General features: G+C 38.6%; 1 pseudogene; it reads right to left on the bottom strand.

Annotated features, from left to right (window-relative positions):
* Window positions 1-11,221: 11,221 nt before the first annotated feature.
* LOC149211923 (acid phosphatase 1-like) lies at window positions 11,222-12,828 on the bottom strand (annotated as a pseudogene).
* Window positions 12,829-14,031: the final 1,203 nt, after the last annotated feature.

Raw genomic sequence — 14,031 nt, 5'->3', positions numbered from 1 at the left:
TTCTGAAAAAGCCAAAAATGCAACCATTAAATGCAAAAATTGAGGATTGCAATATTGGAACCATAGAAAATCCCAAAATGATAAAAATGTCCAAAACATTACCTCCTGATCAGAAACTGAAATACATTGAGTTGTTCAAAGAGTTTCAAGATGTCTTTGCATGGAGCTATGAGGACCTCAAGTCTTATGATACTTCGGTCATCCAGCACACAATACCTTTAAAGGAAGATCAAAAGCCTTTTAAACAAAAGATGAGAAGGGTTAATCCAGTCCTCCTTCCTCTCATTGAAAGGGAAGTCAAAAGAATGTACCAGGCTGAAATAATTGCACCTATTAGGTTTTCAGAGTGGATTTCAAATCTAGTGCCCACTAGGAAGAAAACCGAAGAGATAAGATTGTGTGTTGACCTAAGAAATTTGAATAAAGTCTCTCTCAAAGACCACTACCCCTTACCAAAAATGGATCACATCCTACAAAGGGTAGTAGGAGCTTCTAGGATCTCATTGTTAGATGTCTTCTCAGGATTTAATTAGATTTTAGTCCACCCAGATGATCAAGACAAAACTGCATTTACAACACTTTGGGGAACCTTTAAATATGTAAAGATGCCTTTCGGACTTAAAAATGCAAGGGCCACATTTCAAAGAGTAATGGACATAGCCTTTGCAAAGGAGATCCATGATTTCTTAGTCATATACCTTGATGATCTCACCGCTTTTTCAAAATCAGACCAAGAACATTTAGAACATCTACGACAAGTGTTCCTAATCTGCAGAAAATATGGCATATCTTTGAACCCAAAGAAATCATTGTTTGGCCTTGAAGAAGGCAAACTCCTAGGTCACATAATTTCAAGAGATGGCATAAGAATTGAGCTGGAAAGGATACAAGCCATCCTCCAAGTGCCTCACCCAAGAAATATCAAGGAACTACAATCTTTTCTAGGGAAGATCAATTTCCTAAGAAGATTCATTCCCAATTTGGCTGAGCTAATAAGACTGTTGAATAATATGCTAAAGAAAGATTCTAAAGTCAAATGGACCATAGAAGCTAAACAAGCCTTTGAAGAAATCAAGATAGCTTTGAATAAAACACCTGTCCTCACAAGCCCCAGGTTTGATAGAGATTTCATAATCTTTTCCTTTGCATCTCAGCGTACTATTGCTATTGTCTTACTACAAAAGGATGACCAAGGATGTGAGAAGCCCATCGCTTTCTTCAGCAAAGCACTTAGAGATGCCCCACTCAACTATCAAATCATGGAGAAACAGGCCTATGCCCTAGTTAAGGCAATCAAGGATTTTAGAGTTTATATCTTGTATTCTCATGTGATAGCCTATGTCCCAAATGATGTGGTCAAAGACATTCTGACTCAAGAAGGAATTGAAGGTAAGAGGGGCAAATGGATAGCCAACATTTTAGAGTATGACATTGAGATCAAGCCAAAAAAACTCATAAAAGGACAAGGGTTAGCTAAGTTAATGGCTGAAACCAATTTTCAAGCCCTTGACATCAATGAACTGGATAACGAATAGGAGATGGCGACTCCACAGATCAATCAAGCCTTTTTACAATCTCCTTGGTATGCTGACATAATTTATGTATTGTTAAACCTGCAAGCTCCTCCAGGGTTATCCAGAACTAAAAAGAGATTCTTGAAAATGAAAGCTTCAAAGTTTTGTATTATGGACAATGCTTTATTTTGGAAAAATCGTGAAGGTATTTTGTTGAATTTCCTAATTCAGGATGAAACTGACAAAATACTCAAGGAATTTCATGCAGGGGATTGCGGAGGACACTTGTATTGGAAGTCAACAGCTGATAAAATTCTGAGAGCTGGTTTTTATTGGCCCTCCCTGTTCACTGATGTAAAAAAATTTGTAATGTCCTGCCACAAATGCCAAATCTTTGAAGGCAAGAGAAAGCTCTTGCCTTTACCTCTAAAACCCATTTCCACAGAAAGACCATTTCAACAATGGGGTTTAGACTTCATTGGAGAAATTCACCCTTCTTCTTCTGGCCAACACAGGTGGATTTTGACTGCCACAGACTACTTTACCAAGTGGATAGAAGCCATCCCTTGTAGGCAAGCCAATGACTCAATCATCATGCAGTTCTTAGAATCCAATATCCTTTCTAGATTTGGCTGTCCAGAGAAGATTATAACAGACAATGCTACTGCCTTTAAATAAAAGAGAATGATCACTTTTTGCCATAAATACCACATTACCCTAGGCCATTCCACAGCCTATTACCCTCAAGGTAATGGCCTAGCCGAATCCTCCAACAAAAGCCTCATCAACATCATCAAGAAAATCTTGGAGGAGAACAAGAAGAATTGGCATAAAAAGCTTGTTAATGCACTATGGGCAAATAGGTTAACTACAAAAAGGTCTATTGGAACAAGCCCATATGAATTGGTTTATGGTATGGAGGAAGTATTCCCTTCTTCTTTGGGAATCCCAGTGATCAAATTACTGCAAGAAATACAGGCTGAACCCAATGATATTCAAAGGAGAATCAATCAAACTATTCACTTGCAACAAACTAGAGAGGAAGTATATCAGAGAACTCAGGTTATGCAAGATAGACTCAAGAAGATTTTTGACAAAAGAACAAAAGCTGAAGATTTCTTCATAGGAGACAAAGTGCTGAAGTGGGATTCTAGAAGGGAAGACAAAGGAAGACAAGGAAAATTCGACTTCCTATGGAAAGGCCCATTTGTCATTCAGGCTGTACAAGGAAACAACACCTACTTTTTAAGAAGTTTGAATGGCACAGAGGTGGATGATGGGCCAGTCAATGGGCGAATGCTCAAGCATTATTTTGACCCTCTCTATTGACATAACAGGATTGTATTTTGTACATAAGTAGTGTCTCTTAAATAGTGTCTTTTCAGCAGTTTATTACAGCAATTAAATAAAGGATAAGATGCACCAAGTTTTGAAGGAAAAAAGCAAGTAATTGTGCCACCTTTTGTACATATTTTGAGCTTATCAGAAGAGATCAAAAAGAAAACTTGGGAGCCATGAAGATGACTAAACATTCAGACCAATTGGCAAAAAAAGAGCTGTAATTCTGTTCACATCAGTTCATGAGAAGTGTATACATTCCATAGTGATTTAGCCTGTTTGTCTAGAATAGGAAGAAGATTCAGATTGCAGTAAGAGTTGAAAAGAAGGCCATTTGACCTGTTGTTCTTGGCTTTTCACCTGGAAAAGCCATCCCCAAGTGGAGCCACTCTTAGGTTCCTATACCAATAGGTGTCATTTCTCATGATTGACTATGAAAGTGCCAAATATGATCATCCTTCCCATGCTGCAAAGGTTCCATATTTTGTCAACAAATGAAGAAAATTAAAAAATGAAAAAAGGGTATGCCCTAAAAGAATAATCAAAGGGCAAGAAGAATGAATTGGTCAAGAAAAAGAAAAGAAAATGAACCCCAAAGAAAGACCAGGAAAGTGGCCAGTCAAAATGCCACTACTGCCCCATTTTTGCAAAATCAAGTTCAGAATGTGCAATCACTAATTCTTATTACACTTGATGGATGGCTCAACAGCTCAATCTGGGCCAGTCCATATTTAAATTTCCTGTCTTAGAAATAGAGAATAAAGGTCTGCTCAAACAATTTAATCTTGGCAGATCACTAGATAGATAGAGAAACAAAGGGTCTCAACTGCTTAATCTGAGCCCTTGGAAGAAATAAGGGTAGATCTAGATAGGAGGGCAGCCAAAAGAAAAGAGGAAAATCAGGGTTTGCTAGTTCAAGTGCACCCAATCAAAATGAAGAAAAAATGTTAGGAATTGTAGAATGGGTAAGTAGATTGAGGTTGTAGAAACAGGTCTATCAGTAGTGTCATCTTTTTTGAATATGATCTATTTCATGGATATCTCAAGTGCCATGGCAAAGGTGTGACGACAGTTCAGATGTTGCATGTCTAACTCCCCTTCTCTCCCCTCACAATAATCATTCACTAACATCCATCAAAGAGATTGGGATCTACTCAAAACTCTTAACTCCACTCCATTTCCATGAAAACTTAAGTGAAACTTCAGGTTTACTTAAAAGCTCAAAGCCACATTTCTTGTGTAAAATTTTATTTCTCCCCGCACCGCCAAGCCTAGGTGATTCAATTTCATGCACCTAGCGCTTCCCCTCATATTCATATTAACATTTTAACTTTATTATATAACTCCTACTTATATTTCCCCTCCCCTATTATACATAAAAATACAAAAAACCCAAAAAATATATAATATCCCCACCCTTGGCAACTATAGCCTTATGACAAAGTTTTGGGGAATTATTGGTCCAGTTGGGACCTTAATAATAGCCCTTCCATTCATAAACCATCGGGGTTTATTTGACATCCGGTCAAATAAACAACCACACTGAAACCCCCCACATAAACCATATATTAACTCCTGGCGCGCATGTATATATTGGGATTTGCTTGACATCTGGTTAAACAAATAACCATAGCCGCCTTCATAAACCACATAAAACCCATAATCAAAAGTTTTTAAACCCCGACAAACATTATCCAATGCCGAAATATTAACGCGGGTCCCGTATCATAAACCTCCGCCATCTATGCCTCCCGTCAATCGTTGGATTGGGCCCTACCGATCCAACGGCTCTCGTCGATATCGGAGCCGCTCCCACGTCCGTTAGTTAGCTCCCAATAGAAAGCGGTTTTCCCACTGTACCCCGGGACGCGCGTCACTTTTTTATTGCATCGGGCCCGTTCTGACGCAAACTGCCATCGTATAAAAAGCGGTGCGATGGAAACCACAAAATGCCTCCTGTTCCCGCCGCTCACATCATCCACCACATCTGCGCCCACGTAGCATTGTTCCTCCTCCATGTCTGCCACGTCACTCACCATGTCATCCTCCATGTCACCTTCCGTACTCTGCTACACGAAAAATTTACGTCATGCTGACGTCATCATAAAAAGTGCCAAAAAGCCCGAAAAAACCCAAATTTTGTTTAAAAAGTCACAAAAGCAATAGTTTTGTTTATTTCTTCTCGTTGATTTACGATGACTGTGCATGCAAAACATGACCAATTCGCCACCATAGCTTCAGTCCGCCACCCAAAGGAGTTCAGTCCGCAAACTCGGCCCCTCAGATCGCTCCTTAACCTGCATTTAGCACTTGGCGCCCATAGAACAGGTATTTACCAAAAAACTCACTGATAAGCCCTGTTTTTTCGACTTTCTCTGCTAAAATCACCCAAACAGTTAGAATTCCAGTCGAATTACGCTGTTGCCTGTGCATATTTATATTGCAAATCACTTTGTTTGCCCATTTTTCAAAGAGGTGTTGTGAATTCTGCTCCTCTGCAAATTAACCATTAAAACTGAAACTCAAAACCATTTCCGCTTGTAAATCACTGAAAGAGCCCAAATACTAAGCGAATTCTGCCAAAGACACCTGTAAAAGGAGTGCCCTTTCCCTTTCTTTTATCTAACTTCCCGACCAAACTCTGAAAACTCCGTTTTCACTGTGAATTTCACCCAAAGCAGCAATGTCTAGAAACATAACTCAGTCTTTGATTTCCTGAGGAAAACCAAAACCAGTGTTCTATTATCTGTTGCTCCAAAAGCTCTAACTTCAAGTTAAAAGGTCACTTAACAAACTGAAAATGGAGGCTCCAGTGGCCCTGAATATTGCACCCTTGAATGCACCACATAAGGAGTTGGAGTGGCTACCTCTTGCTGATAGAGATTTGCAGATTGATGACCTGGTTGGTGTCAAGCCTCACCTTCAAGCTTTTTGTGAAACAAGGAATAGCTACAGGAATAAAGCTGACATATTTAGAATCTGGGAGTCTAATATGCCTATATACTACCTGCCTTCAGTGAATGTATTCCCTGACCTCATCCATCAATGTTGTGCTAATTATGAGCCTTCTCAAAGGGCAGTGATGGACCCTTCTGGAAATGCCCTCTTTCATATCATCCCTTAGTCTATAAATGAGATGCTTCACTTCAAGCCAACTCAGCCTTTGGTCCCTCTCTCCATGAAGCATTTGCTGGATCAAGGCTCCAAGTTATCCTTTGCAGAAATTGACCAAATTGCCAAGATGTTCATGCAACTAGATTGCTACTCCAGATACACACTTCCCTATCACCATGCCTAGTTTGATGAGCCTGGAAGATTGGTCATAGACATGATTTCCTACATCCTGGGATTCAGAACAAGTGAAATTGTGGATGAGACTGTCTTAGCTTTGATGTCCATGTTTGCTCCAGGACAGCGCCCTGCTGTCAAGTATGATTATGCCACCTTCATAGCTAACAAAATTCATGAGCAGTTCATGAATTTGGACAGAGAAAGAGTGTTCAAATACACTTCATATATATATCATTTGCTGTTGTACTATCAACCTAATAGTTTCCCAGTTTCCCTCAAAACATTGGATGCTAAGGGGGAGCGAAGGTCTGTAATATTTTGGACCTCAGTATTCCATAAATTTCATAGCTCCCCATATACATATTGTGAGTTTATTGACCTTTTCATATATCCAGCCACTTGTTTGTTGTCAACAACTCCTCCTGCTAGGCTCTCTTCTGAAATGCAGAAAATCCTACGTCTCTCAAAGGAATACAGCATTGGTGACTAGTATTTTTACCAAAACCACACAGTAATCAAGATTTATGGCTGTGAATTAGCCCCCTACAGACTGCCAAAATATGTCCCTATGAGAGTCTTTGCCTTGGAATACTACTGGCAATTCAACAATTCAAATTTGACTCATTTCTATGGTGCTAGGAAAAAAGCACAGCTCAAGATAAGACATCAATTGGGCCCTTTTATCTTTAATAAAAGGGAAGAAGCCTGGAAGGAAGCTGACAATATTCTGGGAGAGAAACTTAAACTGAAACAAAGTTTTCATTGGTCACCATATGACCCTGAACATTTCATAAGTTTTAGAAGAGTCAAAAACCAGCTTATAGGATATGTGCATTACAAACTCCCTGAAATTGAACAATATGCTAATCAACAGGATTGGGTAGAGGGCAACACTAGTTGAAGAGCTTACTGAAGAAGAAAAATTAGAGAAAGCAATGAAAGAACTTGAAAAAAACACTTGACCTGGAATCTTTTGGACAGGTCCGTTTCACCTTGCCTCAACATATTGGAGCGGGCACATCATCTGCCACAACTTCTCAACAACCTGCCCAAGAGAGTACTCCACCTGCAGAAACATCCAAAGGCAAGGAAGTTTTGCATTCAGAGTAGGAAACAATGGCAGATCAGCCAGATGCATAAAAGGAGCAAGGCCCTTCAACACAAACAAAGGTACCTGAAATCCCTGTGTTACAAACTCCTCTCAATGAGGAAAAAGCCAAGAAAAGGGATAGGCAGGAGGAGACACCCACAGGTGGATCAGCAGAACAGCAAGGGGAAAAGAGGCGAAGGTTAAATCCTTATTCTGAAGAAGAATTGTAGAGGAGACAACTGGACAACAGGCTCCTTCAGTTTTGGAAACTTCAACTAGCTCACTTCAACAAGGGCAGGAAAGGCAGCATGGTGTGGAGGTTACATCCACCAGGCAACAGAGCAAGCAAGGCTCTGACATCAAGAAGTCATTGACTGAAATCAAGGCTAGAAATGAGCCATTGAGGTTGCAGCTTTATAATCAATTGCTAAGAATGGCCCCCACTAATCAGCAAAGGCTAATGGTAGCCTATGATATTCAGGAAGGGAAAATGACCCTTAGTCACTTCAGGCCTACAACGCAGCAACCACAGTCAGCTGCTGATTATATTAGAACCAATCTGGAAGTCCTTTCTAAAGACATCCACCCAATGGACGAGATTGAACTACATAAGCAAACCGGAGAAATGGTGTACTCCACCTTGGTAGATAAAGCATTATTGGCCCACAGATTGCAAAATTCACTTCATAATACTTCGGCTCAACTGGAGTTGGAAAAGAATTCTTCCTTGGGTAAAGATAATAGAATCAAATCCTTAGAAGAAACTATCATGGAGTTGGTACATGATCCCAAGGATCCCAAGGGCATACAAGCCCTGATAAAGAAAAAATAAGAAGATATTGCAGCTCTCAGGAAGCAGCTCAGGCTGCCAATTACAATGAACCCTCAGACCACAGAAGTTGCACAGCAAAAAGAAGAGGAGGACGTGGTCAATCTGTTAATGAGGATGAATGAAAGGCTGCTACAAACAGAGAAAGCCCTGGAGACAACGTTACAACAAAAGCAAGGTGAATTGGCCCCCCAGCCACCAGAAACAACTCCAGTAAGCACAACAACTCCTCCTGCAGCTATGGCATCAGTCCCTCCTACTGATCCAAAAACAACAGCAGGTACTTCAACTTCAGTAATAACTACAATAGCAACAACAGCAGGACCAAATAACAACCTAAGCATGGAAAACATGATGAAGGAAATTCAGGCTTTAGAGCTCCAAATGGCAGAGTTAAAGGAAACTAAGGAAAATCTGGCCAAGATAGAGGTCAGTTATGATAAGTCAAAGATTACTGTGGCTGACAAAACCAGAGAATTTAAGGCCTTGGAGAAAAGAATAAAGGAGTTGGAAAAGGACCTTACTCTTCACACAACTCTGGCAGAAATCAAAACGATTTTGTGGACTAAAATTGGCCAGTCTATCACTGACTAATGGCAATCAATTCAAACTATTCATGACCAAATTGAGTTAATAGGGATAGCTCAATTTGAGACTCAGAAGGCCAGAGCATTGTTGGCAAACAAGCCAGAACAAGCCAATAGATTGATTCACTTTTTGAATACTCATACTAGAGATTAGTTAGCAGCTTTAGACATCCAGGACAGAAATGATACAATTTTGAAAGTTAAAAAGGTGCTGACCATGAGGAATTTTGTACAGACTTTAGAAAGGAAGTGCCAAGAAATGCAAGCAGAAATAAGCACCTTCAAGGAGAAGTTTGCAATGTTGCAAAGAAAAGGGTTACCCAGCTTATTGACCAGCAATGGAAGACTGTTAACACATGAACAGTATGCTCACAGGTTAAATACCTATGTTTCCAATCATATTACAACATCATCAAGTAGCTCAGAAGACACAGGTCCTCCCTCTGGACAGATTTTATATGACAAATTAGAAAATTTGTTCTACATTGAACATGAGATCACACATCTTTTTGAAGTCCAGCCAAATTACTACAGATACACTGTAGCTGATGAAACATTAATTAAACTACAGAGACACCAGTTGCCAATAGATCAATGGTGGGAGGGTATGCTTGAAGTTTTTCCAAGGTAATTTTCATTCTCTTCCTTTGATCAGCTACACATCAGCAAATTCAAACACAAGAGCCACCTATCAGAAAATCAAATTGACAAAGGAGGGAATTCGTGCTAAAATGCATTAAAGCAGACTCAGGCATAGGTGTCAAGTGACAGCACTGCAGGAACGCAAATCAAAGAAACAACCATCAGCCGCCTAATTTTGTCAAAAAGTCAAGCATAGCAGGCCACCTAAAGCAGCCAGTACAACATAGTTACTCCTTCATTCATTCCGCCCAGTTTTCCATATCAGTTATTGCCTTTGCCAAAGTAGATGAATGAATTTATTACTTGATATTTTTTCCTACGGGATATTTTGTAAAACTCTTTTATAAATACTTCCTCAATTGATGTATTATTGTTTGCTGGTGAATATCATTCTGGACTTGCGCAATATGCTTTGAGAACTCTTCTGAAATAAAATTGCTGGAATGCTTTGTTGGTTATGGAATCGATGGCAGAAGAATAGATTACATAATTCTCATGTTAATACATAGATCAATAAGTTTTCTTTACCTTTGTGTTACTGTATTTATGTTTTATTTACCATCTAAATATCTTGTTCTAAGTTACAGGAAGAAAGAATAACCCAGAATTTACTTTGCTGTACTCTGTGTTCAATTCCTGTAATTTTTTATGTTTTCCACAAGACTAGCATAGGCAAGAATTCTTAACTGCTCTTGTCTCCCTAGTTCTTACACTTTAAATATAATTGAGGAATCCTTAACTGCTCCTTGACAATATTTACTCATCATTCCCTCTGTTAGCATAATGAAATATTCTTAATTGCCTTTCATTCCTTGACTTCACTTCATCCTACTCCAGCTTAAAATTGGTTCCATGTGTGACTATCTTGCTCTGTAGTTTTCTTTTGCCAAAGAAACCATACCCAGAGGTTTATTTTTCCTTAGACTCCATCAACCCAATGGTCTGAACTTCTCTCATATTGCAGCCCTGCTCTACTGAATGTCATCTTCCAAACAACAAACAAAAACTTGTGCTTCATAACTAGCCTAACATAAAACAAAACAAATCTAAATCATAAAGAGAGAGCCCTCTCTAGTTGCAGATTGGCTAGAATCTGCAGCTAAAAGACTGGTTAGTGGTTACCTCGGCCGTATTCCCTTTTGAAGGCTTTAGGGAACAACCTGAGTGATAAAAAATATAATTTCTAATTTTTATTAAAATTTATATAATTTATTTATTTATTTTATAAATAATTTTTTTAAAACACCTTCTAAAATTATAAATTCAATCAAATTTAAAAATAAATATACAAACATTATTACATAATAACGCATTTTCTAATAAATAAAACAAAATAACCTTTTAGAAATATTAATCATATACACACTTCAGAATGTTATAGATTGAAAATGTCATTTTATATCACAGCCAAAACTAAATAACTGTCATGCATTTAAAAATATTTTTTTGTACAACTATAAAGATGCCTTTTTAAAGAATGCTTATACATTCCCAAAATTTTCTTATATAGCAACAAATATATGCTATAAAGAATTGCTATATATAGCCAAAACTAAATAATTGTTATGCATTTAAAAATACTTTTTCTGTACAACAATATAGATGTCCCTTTAAATAATTATTATACATTCCCCAACTTTTCTTATATAAGAACAAATATATGCTTTAAAGAATGGCTATATATATATTCAAAACCTTTTGTTATGGAAGAATAATTTAATCACCGACTTAATTTTTAATACAAATCCATGTTGTTGGCACTTTAATTGCAGAGGATCCAATGCCTTGAAGATAAATAAAGAAATTATTTTATATGAGGACAAAGTAATTCTTTTAGTTGAGGACAAAGTAACTCCTATAAAAGAAAATATTATTGGCTTTCAGCACAGAGTACCATGTTGTCTGAATAATAACATTCCCGGTAAAATATGGTGGACATTCCAAAAGACAAGATACATGAACACTCTCCTCTCCACGCCTCAAAACAAACAAAACAAAGCATCAAGATCAGTCCACGTAACACATGGGCAGCTTGAATGTCCTCTCCCCAACAGAGCATCCAGTCAAATCGCTCCACTGATCACCAGAGTTCCCTCGGATTCTGAACCCATCTTGCTCAATCTTCAATCTCTTCTCACACTTATAAACCGCAACGCTCTTCCCATAATCTTCCGGGTCCCTGCACCACAAAGTGTCCATTGACCTCATTCACACATTGTTTTTCCATGCATTATTGAGATTTTTTTTTTTTTAAATCACAGATTTTAAAAATATCTAAAAATTTCAGTACACAAAATGCATGTTAATCAAATTAATCTAGTTATTATATGTTTGATTCCAAAATATTCTCAAAATCTATAATCAAAATAATTTCAACAACATTACTCAGTTAAACTAAAAGTAAAAATTTCATATTTCAAAATATTCCTAATCTATAATCAAAATAATTTGAACAACATCGCTGGGCACAACAAAAATAAGACTCAAAACTTCCCAAAAAAGACATGGATGGTCGTAGTGATCACCTCAATAAAAGCACATTCCATGAATGATAACCAGCTCGGGCAAGATTCTTCTCAGTTGCATTCCTCTCGTAGTCATACCTGCCGGTCAATAGGAAGATCTTAAACCCTAATCCAAGCAGATGGGTGTACAATCTATAACTGGCAGGCAATGGAGGGGCCACTGCCAGAGCCGCCCATGCTGTAAAAGAAGCATCGTCGATCCCCTCTCCTCTGCAAACCAAAGGTGAAGAGGAAGTAAAAATCATAAAAAAGTATGTTGAATTTGTAATTTGTTAGAATAATTTGGCCAAGGCTAAGATTAAATCGAGGGATTATAATTGTAATATTAAGGGTATATTTTTAAATTTAACTAGAAAATATATCCAACAGAGTATGTCTAATTATTCTAAAGCTAAATATACCAATAATATATCCAACCATCCATAAATCAAATATATCAGATTCATCTTACCCAATTGATGGGCTACGAAATAAGACAATCTTACCCAAATTGATGGGCTGCGAAATAAGCGAGATTCGAAAGGAGTGTCTCGTCCACGTCGAAAACCCAGGCATCCTTCCCATTACGTGAGAGTTTCAGAGTGTTAGCGTAGGCTATGTATTCATGGGCTACCATGTGCGAGTCTTTCAAATATTGGCTTCCACTTCTGACCATATATTTTTTCACATATTCCACGCCACTTCCGACCATATATTTTTTCATGTATTCCACGTATTGAGCAGGCACCATGGTCCAGGAGTGCAGAGTGTTTGCTTCTACACCGAACCTCCAGGCTTCGAAGTCCTGTTGCAGGGTCTCTTGCTTCACCTCCCACGTCTCCTCATGGCCCGTGGATTTCTCTGATATTATCTCGCCATAACTCTTGGCTGTGGGGGAATGGATATTACTAGGATATCGGTTTCCCAAGAGTGAGGGCGAGTCATTGAAGACCTAGGTGCCAATGTTGTTGGGTTGCAGAGCGCACATGAGATTCACATGGTTGTGGTGGTGGATGACTAGAAGAGAAGCCATGGAAGATGAGGATCAGATCTTGGAAACGCTAACATGGCAACCTAGAATCCCAATATCCCAATGGCAACACTAAAATGAGTTTTCTCACCAGTAGAGGCAACGATAGCCAGAACCACCACAATCACGATCAGCACTGAACTCGTCCGGAAGCTCATGCTGAGCAAAGAAACTATAACCAACCAAAGCTTCTTTCAAGTTTAACAAAATATGGCAGCGTGGGTTCTGAGATTCAAAATTCCAATCTAGAGCGCCATTATACAATTCAAAATTTGGTGGCAATTAATATCAGATGGTATGGGGAATGGATAGCATATGATACATGACATGCCATGATACATATGCCGCTCGTTTCAATGGGCATAAATACAAACAACGAGATGGATGATGGCACTAAAGTAGATTCATGTACCTAAAACAAATCAGACATTATGGCTATCTACACAGTCGATACTTTTGTACAAAAAGCCCACGAGAAAAGATTAGATGAGAATATTTACACTGTGGAAGCTTTTAAACAGTAAAGCCCACGGGAACTCTGATCACAATTTAGCCCTTGTGACAGGTACGTAATCAAAATACAGTCAGATCAGGGAATCTGTCTCTTTTATAAAGTAGATCATCACATGCCTTTGTATAAATCCTCCGGACTATCATGGGTTTGCCCAGTATGATTTGATGCTGGACTTTGGTTAAGACATACCATTCTAAGTGCTCTCTCATGTATTCCTGGAGGGAATAATTTGTCATGTGAAAAGGATCCCACTCTTGAACTGTCATTTCTTTGACTGTGCTGTATATGCGATGAAAACATTCCCCAATGTTGTACTCAAAACATCTGTGACAGTATTTTCTTTCATATCTTTCATGATATACTGGGTCCATGGCTGTTCTGCTGACTCCGTAATCTGTCCACCAGTTCTGAAACCATTCACATTGTAGATTTTTCTGGGATGCTGCCATTGTGCTGAATTTCAACTTTGTGTAATGGGTTTCTTCTCTGTCATCAACATTCATGAAGTCCCACCACAACTTTTTATAATCTGAAAAATCATAAACTGTGTCGGGGAACATTACCTTGGGATCATTTCTGGGCCATCGAGCACATGGTTGGACTTGAGGGTGGTTGATCCACAAATCTCTGGTTCGGTAGATGCAATAATAGCTTTCATAGATTCCTGTGTCACGGCCTCCATGGTGCCAGAT

This window comes from Pinus tabuliformis, chromosome 1_1 (genome assembly GCF_031772625.1).
Source record: "Pinus tabuliformis cultivar Carrire ecotype Pingquan chromosome 1_1, CPIR1, whole genome shotgun sequence".
Lineage (NCBI taxonomy): Eukaryota > Viridiplantae > Streptophyta > Pinopsida > Pinales > Pinaceae > Pinus > Pinus tabuliformis.
Note: the sequence above shows the minus strand (reverse complement) of the source record. Positions and strands in the feature narration are given on the sequence as shown.